The sequence below is a fragment of the Cynocephalus volans genome, chromosome 2 (genome assembly GCF_027409185.1).
Source record: "Cynocephalus volans isolate mCynVol1 chromosome 2, mCynVol1.pri, whole genome shotgun sequence".
Classification (NCBI taxonomy): domain Eukaryota; kingdom Metazoa; phylum Chordata; class Mammalia; order Dermoptera; family Cynocephalidae; genus Cynocephalus; species Cynocephalus volans.
In genome coordinates, this window is record NC_084461.1 from 115,780,145 (window position 1) to 115,795,767 (window position 15,623).

Consider the following 15,623-nt stretch of genomic DNA (forward strand, 5'->3'; position numbering starts at 1 on the left):
ATATTAAGTTATAGAAAAAATTATTTGAATGCAGAAGAATTCCATAATAATAAATAAAATAAGCACTCAAATACGAATATGAGTGAAGACTGTGGATTTAATATTTAAGTCTGATCTCTTGTTTTGAACATTCTCTGTTTTGTCTGCCCAGAAGAGGATCATTCATCTTTGAGGGATTGCTGTTTCTTTCCATCTTAAACTCAGAGGTACCCAAGTGCTCTGTTTCTTGGCTACATCAGCTAAGGCAGAAAGGGATTTTCCATGGATTTTTATAATGAGAATTGGAAGAAGAGCACCCTTTCTTCTCTGGTTGCTGAACCGTTAGAATGTGAGAATAGACAGCCTAAAAGCCACATGGAAATGCCTTTCAGTAGTAGAAGAAAATGTAACAAAATAAGCAGAGAAAGAGCTAGGGGAATGGGGAGGAGGACACTGAGCAAGAGAGCCACACAGAGGAAGAAATAGAGACAGAAAGACATAAAGCAACAAAGCGATAGACATAGAGCATGCATGACAGAAAGAAAAAGCACAGCATGGGCAGCAAAGAGTACCTGTGATCAAGTGTCAAAGACAAACAGAGGGAGGAAAAACAAGCAAGCCACAGGGAGACAAAAGACCAGAGGCAGACAAATAGGGGCAGACACACCTGAAAGCATCTGGGTTCCCTGAGGCCAGAGCTGTCTCTGCTTTCTCTGTGGGTCAATAAATTATCTTTTGGCTTTTGTAAATTCAAGTTAAGGTTCTGATACCTGCAACTGAGAGAGTCATGATTTGTTTTGTAAGACTAAATTTATTTCTTATACTTCCTTTGGGTTTCTGCACAGCTTTAAGTAGTTAACAATCCAGACTAAATACCCAACATGAGATATTTGATTAAGTCATGAAGGAAGTGATTATGAGAACCTTCATGAATAGAATTACAAAAGAAGCCATATAAAAGAGGCCTGAGGTAGCTCATTCACCCCTTCTGCCATGTGAGGACACAGCTAGAAGGTAACATTTATGAACCAGAAAAGAGGGACTTCACCAGATATCGAATCTGCCAGTACCTTTATCTTGGACTTTCTAGCCTCTAGAAATGTGAGAAATAAACTTCTGTTGTTTATAAGCTACCCAGTCTATGGTACTTTATTACAGCAGTCTGAAAGGACTAAGACAGGGTCATATAGGGACAACCCTATTTCATGACTAACTAGTATAGAGTTGTTTTCTGGCTATGGAATTTTAGGGTATAAATAGAGCACTGTAGAACTAGGGCTGGGTCTGGAGCTCACAGACCCCTCAAGCCCATTGTCCAGACTGGGTCACAAACCCTTCACACGCAGGTCTACGAGCTAGGTAACCGGAAAAAAGGTCCTTGGAGCTGTAGGTGAAGAAAGAGTAGTCTTTATTCAGCGCATGTGCGTACACGCAGCGCGCGCACACAAGCACGCGCATGCGTCTAAGAGCTAGGCAGTCCAAACAGAAACTCAGAATCTCAACCGCTACTGGCAAAGTCCAAAGAAAAACTGAGCAGTTGCCTGCAAAGTAAATATGTTCTATTTTTAGATGCGAGCTCTCTGCCGGCCAGCAGTTCAGGGCTTCTGTTCCACCCAACTCTGAGAACACACACTAGCAACAAAACTAAAAAGATACATTGGTGTGCATATACACTAACTCCACCCCCACACACAATTTGTTTACAAAGAATGTGCTGCACCACACACAACTGGACCTAAGGTGAGGGGGCCTGACTAAACTATTTTCCCAACAAGCACATTTCTGAATAACACGTTTTTGGCTGCAATCCCTTTTCAAAAACAGGTAATTTTAATTTAAATATGTGTACATGCTAAAAAGACTTTCCCCAAAAACCTACTTACATAGATGGATTTTAATTTAAGAAACTAGTGTTAGAAGGGAGGACCGCTGCTGGTGGCCGGTCGTGGGGGGTGACCGCCACTTTGCCCCCGGCAGGAGAGGCTGCCTCATTTACAGGCAACAGCTTGGAAATGTGGAGCAGGAAACTGTTTCTTGGCTGCAAAAGCGAGTCTCTAAACAGGGAACACGGCACAAGGGCTGCTGTGGATGCAGACAGGATCCCGGAGGCCGGGGCCGCGCTGAAGGCGGCCAGCTGCCCTATTCAGGATTCGAGGTTTCAGGCCAGCATTAAAGAAAATTCCTGGGACCTCCTGAGCCACGCCGCGACTGAACAGCCCGAGGCGGCAGCGGCTGAGAACGGGGAAGGCGGCAAACCAGAGGCAGAGAGTGAGCGCCCGACCTGGCACAACCCTGTGAGTGACCCCTGGACCAGCCCTGTTTGGGGGGCTGACGCCCACCCGGCTCCCGCCTGCATCACCAGGCCACTCACCGACCCGGGCCTGCCTCCATTTTCCCAGGTGCTGGCAGCTCCGCCCAGCTCGGCCGTCACTGAGCCTTCCCACTTGCTTGCCCCGGCGTGGGGCTTTCCGGAGCCTGTGGGCCGGCCTCCCTTCCCACTCCCTCCGCGGTTCTCTGGTGGGTTGGTGGCGTGGGGCGTCCCCGGCCAGTGTCAGGAGGGCAAAGAAGTACAGGCAGGCCGACTGTCACTCCACCACACCCTGGACTCCGGCCCCCGGTAAACTTCCTGTTACTGGGAGGCAGATACCATCCCTGCGGCCACCAGTTCGGAAAAAAGCCTAACCAAGTTCTAGTTGGAAATAGTGTGGTAGGAGAGTTCCCAGGTCCGCTTGAACCTGCCGGAGAGCTGGCTGCAGGCGGGCGCTAGACTCGGTTTATACCGGGGGGATACAAAGGTGAACAAGTCCTGACAAAGATCTACACAGTGCTACAAAGGCACCCAGAGCGACCGGTCCTCTGTGCCTAGCAGAAACCTGGTAGACTTCCTGGGCGAGGCGGTGCTGAGCAGGGTCTTGAAGGCCCAGCTGATAGACGAGGGTTGCAGAAGACACGCCCCACCCCAGCACAGTGCGCACAGAGTGGGGAGACGTGCGGCCAGGGAGGCGGAGACTCGACAGAAACCACACACCCTGTCGGGTCGCCACTGCACGATCCAACAGCCTGGGCCAGAGCACAGGAACAGAGAGAAGTCCTGCACAGGAAGTGAAAGCTCAACAGCGATCACACACCCTGTGGTACGTGATCCACCAGCCCAGCAGAGTCCAAGCTGACCAGAAAGGTGGCTCCCCGGAGAAGCCCAAGACCCGAGGCAACCACACACACAGGCACTAGAGGCCAACTGAGCAGCCACGGAGGTAGCTATATGAAATTGGCAACCACAGCAACATCCTAGTTAGTCATTAGTCTCAAACCGGTGGACTGTGAAACTCCCTGCCACAATGAATAAACATCAAAAAAAAGATACCAGAAATACAAAAAATCAAGAAAGTACACCACCAAAAATTAATAAATCTCAAACTCTAGATCCTATAGAACAAGAAGCCCTTGAAATGACTGACAAGGAATTTCAAGTGATAATTCTAAGGAAACTGAATGAGATACAAGAAAACACAGCTAGACATCATGATGAAATGAGGAAAAGTATACAGGATCTGAAAGAGGAAATGTACAAAGAAATCAGTGTCCTGAAAAAAAATGTAGCAGAACTTGCTGAACTGAAGAAGTTATTCAGCGAAATAAAAACCACAACGGAGAGTTTAACCAGCAGGCTTGTCGAAGTTGAAGAGAGAACCTCTGAACTCGAAGATGGGCTGTTTGAAATAACACAAGCAGACAAAAAGAAAGAAAAAAGAATCAAGGACATTGAAGAAAATCTGAGAGAGATATCAGACAACCTTAAGTGCTCAAATATCCGAGTCATGGGTATTCCAGAAGGGGAGGAAAATGGAGATTCCATTGAAAACATATTCAACAAAATAGTGGCAGAAAACTTCCCAGGTATAGGAAAAATCACAGATCTTCAGATCCAGGAAGCTCAACGATCTCCAAACGTATTCAAACCAAAAAGGCCTTCTCCAAGACATGTCATAGTCAAATTGGCAAAACTCAGAGACAAAGAGAGAATCTTAAAACCTGCAAGAGAGAAGCGTCAAATCACCTATAAGGGAGCCCCAATCAGGTTAACATCAGACTTTTCATCACAAACCCTAAAAGCTAGAAAGGAATGGGATGATATATTCAAAATACCAAAGGCAAAGATTGCCAGCCAAGAATACTCTACCCTGCAAGGCTATCCTTCCGAAATGAAGGGCAAATAGTATATTTCTCAGACAAACAAAAATTGCGGGAGTTCACTACCACACGACCACCCTTACAAGAAATCCTCAAGGGAGTACTGGGTTTGGTTCCTGAAAAATAACTACCACTGCCATAAAAACCCAAGTAAAATCAATACCCACTAGTATAATAAAAATGGCATTCATGAAGAGAACACAAGCAAACAAAAACACTATCTACAACCTAAGCAACCAACAAACACAGAAACCAAACAGTAAATCAGAAAGCAAGGAACAAAAGACACCTAAGACAACCAAACAACCAATAAAATGCTAGGAATAAATCAACACCTTTCAATAACAACTCTTAATGTAAAAGGCTTAAATTCCCCAATCAAAAGACACAGACTGGCTGACTGGATCAAAAAGGAGGACCCAACTATACGCTGCCTACAAGAGACCCACCTCACCCATAAAGATTCACACAGACTAAGAGTGAAAAGATGGAAAAAGATTTACCATGCAAACAGAAAAGAAAAACGAGCTGGAGTAGCTATTCTTATATCTGACAAAATAGACTTGAAACTAAAAACCATAAAAAGAGACAATGAGGGACACTACTTAATGATAAAAGGACTGATCCATCAAGAAGACATAACAATCATAAATATGTACTCACCCAATGTTGGAGCAGCCAGATTTATAAAACAAACGCTATTAGACCTAAAGAAGGAAATAGACACTAATACCATAATAGCAGGGGACCTGAACACCCCACTGTCAATATTAGACAGATCATCTAGGCAAAGAATCAGTAGAGAAACACAAGATCTAAACAAGACTCTAGACCAATTGGAATTGGCAGATATCTACAGAACATTCCACCCAACAAACTCAGAATATTCATTCTTCTCATCAGCACATGGATCATTCTCCAGGATACATCACATATTAGGTCACAAATCAAGTCTCAATAAATTCAAAAAAATTGGAATTATCCCATGTATCTTCTCAGACCACAACGGATTAAAACTAGAAATCAATAACAAACGAAACTCTGGAAACTATACAAACACATGGAAATTAAACAGCATTCTACTTAATGACATATGGGTCCAAGAAGAAATCAAGCAGGAAATCAAAAAATTTATTGAAACTAATGAAAACGATACATCATACAAAAACCTTGGGATACTGCAAAAGCAGTATTGAGGGGGAAATTTATTGCATTAAACGCTCACTTCAGAAGAATGGAAAGATGGCAAGTGAACAACCTAACACTTCACCTCAAAGAACTAGAAAAACAAGAACAATTCAAAACTAAAGTTAGCAGATGGAAAGAAATCATTAAGATCGGAGCAGAACTGAATGAAAATGAAAACCAAAAAACAATTCAAAAGATCAACGAATCAAAAAGTTGGTTTCTTGAAAAGATAAATAAAATTGACAAACCATTAGCATGGCTAACAAAAAAAAGAAGAGAGAAGATTCAAATAACAAAAATTAGAAATGAAAAAGGCGATATTACAACTGATTCATCTGAAATACAAGGAATCATTCGAGACTACTATAAACAACTATAATCCAATAAATTTGAAAATCTGGAGGAAATGGATAAATTTCTGGACACACACAAGCTCCCAAAACTGAACCATGAAGACGTAGAAAACTTGAACAGACCAATAACAATAAAAGAGATCGAAGCTGTTATCAGAAGGCTCCCAACGAAGAAAAGCCCAGGACCAGATGGATTCACAGCAGAATTTTACCAAACATTCAAAGAGGAATTGACACCGATTCTTTACAAACTATTCCAAAAGATTGAAACGGACGCAAATCTCCCAAACTCATTCTATGAAGCAAACATCATCCTGATACCAAAACCAGGTAAAGATATAACCAAAAAAGAAAACTACAGGCCAATATCCTTGATGAATATAGATGCAAAAATCCTCACTAAAATACTAGCAAACAGAATACAGCAACACAGACGAAAAATTATTCATCATGATCAAGTGGGATTCATCCCAGGGATGCAAGGTTGGTTCAACATACGCAAATCAATAAATGTGATACACCATATTAATAAAGCCAAACACAAGGACCATATGATCATCTCTATAGATGCTGAAAAAGCATTTGATAAAGTTTAGCACTCATTCATGACAAAGACCCTCTATAAGTTAGGTATAGAGGGAAAGTATCTCAACATAATTAAAGCCATATATGACAAACCCACTGCCAATATCATCCTGAATGGGGAAAAGCTGAAAGCTTTTCCTTTAAGAACAGGAACTAGACAAGGAGGCCCACTCTCACCACTCCTATTCAACATAGTGTTGGAAGTACTAGCCAGAGCAATCAGAGAAGAGAAGGAAATAAAGGGCATCCAGATTGGAAAAGATGAAGTCAAACTGTCCCTGTTTGCAGATGACATGATCCTATATATCGAACAGCCTAAAACCTCTACAAAAAAACTGTTGGAATTGATAAATGATTTCAGCACAGTAGCAGGATACAAAATCAACACACAAAAATCAGTAGCATTTCTTTTCTCCAGTAGTGAACATGCAGAATGAGAAATGAAGAAAGCCTGCCCATTTACAACAGCCACCAAAAAAATAAAATACTTAGGAATTGAGTTAACCAAGGAGGTGAAAAATCTCTATAATGAGAACTACAAACCACTGCTGAGAGAAATTAGAGAGGATACAAGAAGATGGAAAGATATCCCATGCTCTTGGATTGGAAGAATCAACATAGTGAAAATGTCCATACTACCCAAAGTGCTATACAAATTCAATGCAATCCCCATCAAAATTCCAAAGACATTTTTCTCAGAAATGGAAAAAACAATCCAGTCATTTATATGGAAGAATAAAAGACCACGCATAGCCAAAGCAATGCTGAGCAAAAAAAATAAAGCTGGAGGCATAACACTATCTGACTTTAAGCTATACTAAAAGGCGATAATAACCAAAACAGTATGGTACTGGCATAAAAACAGACACACTGACCAATGGAATAGAATAGAGAATCCAGAAATCAACCCACACACTTACTGCCATCTGATCTTTGACAAAGGCACCAAGCCTATTCACTGGGGAAGGGACTGCCTCTTCAGCAAATGGTGCTGGGATAACTGGATATCCATATGCAGGAGAATGAAATTAGATCCTACCTCTCACCGTATACTAAAATCAACTCAAAATGGATTAAGGATTTAAATATACACCCTGAAACAATAAAACTTCTTAAAGAAAACATAGGAGAAACACTTCAGGAAATAGGACTGGGCACAGACTTCATGAATACGACCCCAAAAGCACTGGCAACCAAAGGAAAAATAAACAAATGGGATTATATCAAACTAAAAAGCTTCTGCACAGCAAAAGAAACAATTAACAGAGTTAAAAGACAACCAACAGAGTGGGAGAAAATATTTGCAAAATATACATCTGACAAAGGATTAATATCCAGAATATACAAGGAACTCAAACAACTTTACAAGAAAAAAACAAGCAACCCAATCAAAAAATGGGCAAAAGAGCTAAGTAGGCATTTCTCTAAGGAAGATATACAAATGGCCAACAGACATATGAAAAAATGCTCAACATCACTCAGCATCCGGGAAATGCAAATCAAAACCACATTGAGATACCATCTAACCCCAGTTAGGATGGCTAAAATCCAAAAGACTCTGAACGATAAATGCTGGCGAGGTTGTGGAGAAAAAGGAACTCTCATACATTGTTGGTGGGACTGAAAAATGGTGCAGCCTCTATGGAAAATGGTATGGAGGTTCCTCAAACAATTGCAGATAGATCTACCATATGACCCAGCTATCCCACTGTTGGGAATATACCCAGAGGAATGGAAATCATCAAGTCAAAGGTATACCTGGTTCGCCAATGTTCATCGCAGCACTCTTTACAATAGCCAAGAGCTGGAACCAGCCCAAATGTCCATCATCAGATGAGTGGATACGGAAAATGTGGTACATCTACACAATGGAATACTACTCAGCTATAAAAACGAATGAAATACTGCCATTTGCAACAACATGGATGGACCTCGAGAGAATTATATTAAGTGAAACAAGTCAAGCACAGGAAGAGAAATACCACATGTTCTCACTTATTGGTGGGAGCTAAAAATTAATATATAAATTCACACACACACACACACACACACACACACACACACACACACACACACACACACTCTCTCTCTCTCACACATACATAACGGGGGGGGAGGGGAAGAAGATATAACAACCACAATTACTTGAAGTTGATACGACAAGCAAACAGAAAGGACATTGTTGGGGGGGAGGGGGGGAGGGAGAAGGGAGGGAGGTTTTGGTGATGGGGAGCAATAATCAGCCACAATGTATATCGACAAAATAAAATTAAAAAAAAAAAAAAAAAACTAGTGTTAAAAAATACTAAAGCAATATTTTCTACAGAAGTTAATCTAACTTTTCAGAACACAGAAGCTCACCCCTGGAACAGTCCTCTTTCATTTCATCAATTTTTAAGTACAATCTTCCTGGTAAATAAATTCAGGCCCTTAATCCATCCTGTCTTCATCTTAATGTAAGGTTTTCATTCCCTGACCCAAACTACCTTTTGGATTATGTCTGATAAAAAGATGGATGGCTCACAAAATAGGAGGGCAAGATACAATTCAGTTATGTGAACAATAGGGAAGACTTAATGATTATCTGCATGAGAACTGAAGACTTTTAAGAAGATGGCTCTTTAGGGAGACAGGAGATCATGGATTGGGACTGGGGGAAGGCTTCTAAAAGAACTCTTTTAAGAACCTTTTAATGCCAACTGCAAAATATATATATATATAATCTATCCTTACAATTGTCTTCTTATACATGTACTTTTTTCAAAGCAGTATAAAAAGAAAAAGAATGAATAAAATTAGTTAAGAAAATATACTAAACTTTTAAAATATTAAGAATATACAAGAGGATAAGGTGACAAAATAGGAATTAAGAATAAGAAATAAAGTTGGCCAAAAACATTCTAGGAAATTAAGAAGGATTCTTTTTTAACGTAAAAATAAATAAATAAATAGGGCTACATAGAGTCCAAGGTCTAATTCCTTGACTAAACAAAGGCAAGACAGGTTAAAAAGATAAAGGTAGGTGTGAATCACCAGGACTTGAAGTGATTACATGATACTTCTGAGAATGCAGTTCCTAGGCAGAAAGTTTAATTTCTCTAATAACTAGATAAGAACTTTTTAAAAAATGTAGTATACACTATGTCCAGCATAAAATAAAAACATACTAATACGTAAAGCAGGGAAATCTGATCTACAATCAGGAGAAAATCAATCAATATAAAGAGACGCAGCAATGACAGAAAGGATGGAATTAGGAGACAAGAACTTGCAATATTTATCATAAATAAAGTTCAAGGATTTAAAAGAAAATGGAAACATAATTAGAGGATAATGGGAAATCTCAATAAGAAAATGTAGAACAGTAAATGTGAAGAAATGGCAACAAAAATTACCCAAAGTGAAGTAGAAAGAGGAAAAAAAGTCAAAAAGGAACTTTAACAGAGCCTTAGAGACTATAATTATATCCAGGTTGGTACAGAAAATGTGGGTCAAAAGATACTCCATATCCATTAAGGTAAGGTACACAGAAGTAATTAAAGAGCCCCGGCCTTTAAACTATTTTATTCTAGCACCTGGGATACAGCAGACTCTCAGAAAGATTATGATAAATGAATTAGGCCCAGGGGAAAAGAAACGTATATTGGTGATAAGACTAATAAGACAAGTATTAAATTTGTCTTCTTGTGTTTCTCCTTTCCTGCCATATGAATGTGTCTCTGTGTATATGTGTAAATATAATTTGGTGAGGCAGAGAGTCTGAGGTGATTTTCTGAAGACTTGGCCTTCCTCAAATAATCTACCAGAGGATATCCTTTTCCTGTCTGCATCTACATAAACATGAAGCTAGCTACAATAAGGGGAATGAAGAACAGGTTGGAATTAAGAGTCACACAAACAAAAAATACCACATTTTCAAATTTAGGGCAAGTATTAAGCCAGAACCTTACTTTCATTACTTTTCCTTTCTGCATTCCCATTTTTAGTATTTCATTTAACCTTTTTCAAGAACCATTTACTTCTTCTGTTTCTTCTTTGTCTTCCTGAGCAGAGCAAGAACCCTATGAAGCTAATTTTTCACCGTTTCACCATTATGCAGTCCAAACTGGTCCATTCCATGATCTCTACAACAGGGCAGGTAGGCAAAAGTAAAGCCTTTTTTGCCCTGGATGATGAAACTTTAGTTAGCAGAGATCTTCTGCATTTTCCTTGGAACCAATACTGGTTTCCACTTTCAAGTGCAATTCAACTAGGAATAATTTCTAGATTATTTCCTAGCTGCCAACACCATGTTTGACTCAGCATGGGAAACAAAACTCTCCATAAATTTACTCTGATGATGAAAAATGTCAAGTTTAACAAGTAACCAAAATAAAAAGCAGTGTGGAAAAGTACCGTGACTCAGAGAAAAACTGCTGTGGGGCTCCAAGAAAAGAGACATCTCTTCCTCTTGGAAAAACTAGGAGACAATATGAAAGTACCACCTAGGCAGAGCTACAGGTAGAAGAGCACAGCTGAAACACAAGGCTTGAAAAAGGCAAACATGTTCAGGGAATAGCATGTCTATCTGTCGTGAAGCAGAATCTAGAATGTGTAACCTGAGGGGAACAGTGGAATATAAAACCAGATTGCACGTTGTGGTTAGAGGTGAAAGGCTTGAATTTGGAGTGAAGAGTGTAAATTAGGTAACAGTGAGACGTTAAAACTTTTTAAATAGAGTAGTAATTAAAATCACAGCATTCTTATAATTTATTTCAAGTGGAAATTTTAAAAAAGGCAGTAGTCAAAAAAAAAAAAGGTAACCAAGATTTTGGCACAGATGATATTCTTAACAGAAATATTAAAGACGGTTTGAAGAGAACATGTGATGGGGGGCAAGGCTAGTTGACATGATGAAAGAACAAACTGGTGGAAATGTGGCACCAGAGTTCTGGGGAGATTGGCACTAGAGCTGTGAATTAGGGAATCATGTTGCCATAGAGGTGGTAACTGAATCCTTGGGAATTTTAGGAACACATTTACTTCCTACACAGAAACTAAAAAAGATAGGTGGGGAATAACTGTGTGCCTTGAGTTATTTAAGAATGAATTAATGAAAAGACAAGTGCTTTTGTTCAAGAGTCATTACTTCAAAATTTCCCAGCTCTTGGAAAAGACTAAAATAAATAGAAAAAAAATCTAGAAATAAGTACTCCTTATTCTCTTGAGTACTCCTTAAAGATGCATAAATATTCTATCCAAGAATATTCTAATATTCTTAATGCATACTTTTAGCTAAATTTTAAACTAAACTGATTGGAAACATATTCATACTGGAACCATTACTTTTCTTTTCTCTTCCAGACTGTGGTAACTGCTTTATTTTGAAGTTTAAGAGCCCAGGGCTTTTATTTTTAACCAAGAAGACACAAAAACTCTCAAAAAGGAAATGCATAGGAGTGTAGCCATACATGTGGCCATATAAACTGTTTTCCTATTGAGAATTGCTGTTAGACTATCTCTCTTCTCTCTTCCCCTCCAACACTCTAAATTAAAAACGGCTGCATCATTTCACAAGGCTTGCAACATACACCTGTAACCAAAGTGTGCATTCATAGCTTTAACAGATACTCCAAAGGTAGCCTGAGTAGTCTGAGTTCAATAGAAAGACCAAGGGTCCAGTACTGATATTTAACTCTTCTCTTTGTTTTCGTCCTGAGGTTCTGACTGGAAACACATACACACAACACACACACACACACAACACACACACACGATTTGGTTGGGGTATTATTTACTTTATCCATGGATTTTTTTTTTTAATTGTAGGTCTAGAAATCCCACATTTTTGAAGGCATTTTTTATCAACCTATTATTACTCTGTTCTGATTCCTTTTACTCTCTAGGAATTATTTTATTCCTTTAATCTTTTCCCACAGCTAATTTTTTTCAACTTTTATTTTTAATTGTACATTCTATTTATATCCTGCTTAAGATCTGTTAAATATAGATATAATAATGTTGAACGAGTATAATAAAAACTATCCATAAATCTATCACTAGCAGAAAAACAATGTTACCAACTGGTGCTCTTGAACTCAGATTTACATTTTGTGTATACAAATAAAAAATATATATGTTAAGTATTTAGGTGCATACAGTCATGTATCGCTTAACAGCAGGGATATAATCTGAGAAATGCATCATTAGACAATTTCATTATTGTGTGAACATCATAGAATGTACTTACACAAACCTAGATGGTACAGCCTTTTACACATCTAGGCTGTATGGTATAATAGCCTATTGTTCCTAGGCTACAAACCTGTATAGCATGTTACTAAACTGAATACTGCTGGGAATTTTAACACAATGCTAAGCTGTATATCTAAAAATGCTTAAATATAGAAAAGGTACAGTAAAAATACAGCATAAAAAACAAATGATACACCTGTATAGGGCACTTACTATGAATGAAGCTTGCAGGACTGGAAGTTGCTCTGGGTGAACCAGTGAGTGAGTGGTGAGTGAATGTTAAGGTCTAGGACATTCCTGCGGAATTTAAAAACACCCATATGCCACACTGAATTTTTTTAAAATACAGTAATTGTGCTGACTTGATGATGGATACAATGTCACTAGGCAACAGGAATTTTTCAGCTCCATTATAATATTGTAGGATAACCACTGTAGTATATGTGGTCTGTCGTTGGCTGAAATTTCGTTATGTGGCACATGACTCTCTCTCTCTCTCTCTCTCTCTCTATATATATATATATATATTTCTTTAAGATTCTAATTTTTTTGTTCATTTTTTTAATCTCTGTTGACTTTTTTTGTTGTTATTTAACTTTATGCTGTTTCTACCTTTTGGCTATTGTCCTAAAGTTAACTATAGGTCGGAGTTTGAGAATTTTACCTTCTCTGTCCACTATTAAAAGATTTTATCTTACATTTTTGCATACTTGACTTTAGCATTATCATAATTTTCTCCTTTAAATTTCTGAGTTCCTGGGGCTGGCTGGTTATCTCAGGTGGTTAGAGTGAGGTGCTGATAACACAAATGTCTAGGGTTCAATCTCTGTACTGGCCAGCTGCCCCCACAAAATAAAAAATAAATAAATTTCTTAGTTCCTGTTCTGGTTCTAGAATTTCAATACTTTTGTTCCTTTTATCTGTTCACTCTCCCTAAATTCATAAAAACTTACTTTTGTCTTACTGGTTAATTTATAAGTTTTATTGCTTCAACTTCTTTTAAACTATATGATTCCATTTATATAACCTTCTGGAAAACGAAAAACTTTAAGGGCAGAAATCAGGTTGTCAGGGGCTAGGGATAAAGAGAGGGGACTGACTACAAAGGGTCATAAGGGTACTTTCTGAGGTGATGGAAATGTTCTAGGTCTTGATATAGGCTCTACTAAAGAGAGTAAATTTTATTATATGTAAATCACATGTTAACACACACACACACACACATACACACACACACACACACACACATGCAATTAATGATTTAGAAGGCAGAAATGAGATGACTTGGTGCTGAATGTGGTAACTGAAGGAGGACAACCAATGGTATCTTTTAGGTTTCTGAGGTATGAAGGTTATCTTCTTTAACATCTTGTAACATGCAGGACATGTGGCAAGGATACTTGTTCACAGTTTGTTCAATCTTAAGATGAATCTCTTATAAGGCAGAATAAGTACAGAGTGCTACTGAGGAAGGAAGACATGTGGAAGGTTGGAAGCAGGGCAGCCACACATAGGGCCACAGTCCTGCAAGAGAAGACCTCCAACCAATACCAGTAGGTATACTCCAGCCCCAGCCTCAGGTTGGCCAGGTAGTAGGTGAGCAATCTGTAGATGCTAATGTAAGAGTGGTGGTTCAGAAGCTCCTTCAGCATCTTTGCAAAGATACAGGTACCAGTTGTGTATAGCTCATCTTCTAGTTCACTGTAATACACTGGCCTTTCCAAGTGACCTTGAATCTCAATCTGTGCATAATCCTTTTGTTCCTTCTTTCACAACTATTCTGCTCCTTGCTCCAAAAAGGTGATCACATCTGGCTTAGAAATGGGATACACCCTAGTGAGACCAGATTCCTATAGTTTGGCAACACCACATCTCCGTGTATAGTTTCTCCTAGCAAGATCCAGGCATTCCTCTTATCCTGAGAGAAACCTACAGCTACATCCCTGAACTTCACTGATCCAGGATCAATCTTCCTCAGGGTTCCTCTCCTGGAAAATCAGAGTACAGAGAAGTCACAGCTCTACTTTGATTCTCAGGTGTGCAACAACTCTTACTTCTTCCACAAAATACTTCTTTTAGGGAGAGACAGAATATGTGGAGCCCAACAAACTAAATGAACACAGTAAGTGGTCCTAAAGCCACTGCATTATTTCATTATTTTTACTTTCCCTTTAAAAAAAAAAAATTCCTTATTCTGTGTACCATAAAATGGTGAACAGGGAGAATTCCTTGGTCTGTATATTGAAAAATGGCAAATAGAGAGATGTAGAAGGCCATGGCAATGGTCTTTGTTGAGAAAAGCCACACATAAATCAAAAAATGGAGGCTGTATTTTTCCACCCTGACTCTGCCTATGAACTTCCCTTAACAAAGGAAGGATGATTTTCCTAAAATATCTGAATCTGGGTAACTCAGTAGAACCACAGTGGCTAGTCTAAAATAAGATGTGCTATCAGTTTAAATTAAACTCTGGCTTTTAAAGAATTAGTTTAAAAAAAAAAAGAATGCAAAGGAACTCATTCATAAATGTCAAAACACTGATTACATGTTAAAATCATAATATTTAGATATATCATGCTAAATAAAGTAAAAACTAATTTTTACCTGTTTCCTTTTACTTTTTTTAATGTGGTTACTAGAAAAATTTAAATTGAATATGTAGCTCACATTAAATTTTTCTTAGACAGCCTGGAAGAGACAGTACATTTGGGTTCCTGAATAAACCAACAATCAATATCATGCATCCTCTCATTATGTTATTGCAAGTGCTTTATGTTCTAAACCCATGATCTCTGACAAAATCAACCACTGGGCTTCAGGACATATAGCACCCCACCCAGGGAACTGCTCTCTGTATCTTACGCTTAAAAGAGACATCATACAAGTTACACTATCAGGATCCTGAAACACTTACTGCGCTAACTTAAACCTAACTTGGGTTCACTCTCAGCAGGATTGAGTGAGGATTCTCTCAGTGTATGGGTCTTCCCAGAGCCCTCTTTATTACAAGGATCACTGGAAAGCTTAGTAGGTTTGGAATTGTTGCTATTGGGTCTTTAAAATGGGGAAGTCCATAAATAAACTGGCTATTTA

At 38.9% G+C, this 15,623-nt stretch overlaps 1 protein-coding gene across 1 annotated transcript in view; it reads right to left on the bottom strand.

Annotated features, from left to right (window-relative positions):
• Window positions 1-15,623, bottom strand: part of RAPGEF6 (Rap guanine nucleotide exchange factor 6) — a 226,433-nt gene that overhangs the window by 78,575 nt on the left and 132,235 nt on the right. The gene's annotated exons all lie outside the window — the stretch shown is intronic.